This window comes from Penaeus monodon, chromosome 33 (genome assembly GCF_015228065.2).
Source record: "Penaeus monodon isolate SGIC_2016 chromosome 33, NSTDA_Pmon_1, whole genome shotgun sequence".
In the NCBI taxonomy this organism is placed as follows: domain Eukaryota; kingdom Metazoa; phylum Arthropoda; class Malacostraca; order Decapoda; family Penaeidae; genus Penaeus; species Penaeus monodon.
This window is the reverse complement of record NC_051418.1, coordinates 33264114-33264330: the sequence shown is the minus strand read 5'-3', so window position 1 is coordinate 33264330 and position 217 is coordinate 33264114. Positions and strand designations below refer to the sequence as shown.

At 27.2% G+C, this 217-nt stretch overlaps 1 protein-coding gene across 1 annotated transcript in view; it reads left to right on the top strand.

The window, feature by feature from the left end:
- The window catches only part of LOC119594413 (tyrosine-protein kinase Fer-like), a gene marked incomplete in the record, with an annotated part of 99029 nt that overhangs the window by 1233 nt on the left and 97579 nt on the right, over positions 1-217 (top strand).

Below are 217 nucleotides of genomic sequence, written 5' to 3'. Positions count from 1 at the left end.
ATATATAAGATACTTTCATGAATACCACGTATATTTCAGCGTGTATCTTTTTCCCACATGAATAGTATTTGTAGAACGATATATTTTCCACTATATATTAAATGACGGATTTCAAACGTTGAAAACATGACGAGAAAATTGTGTGATAGGTTGATATATATCACATGGATAATTTATATTTAATATTGAACGAAAACGCAGGTAATATGATAATTAA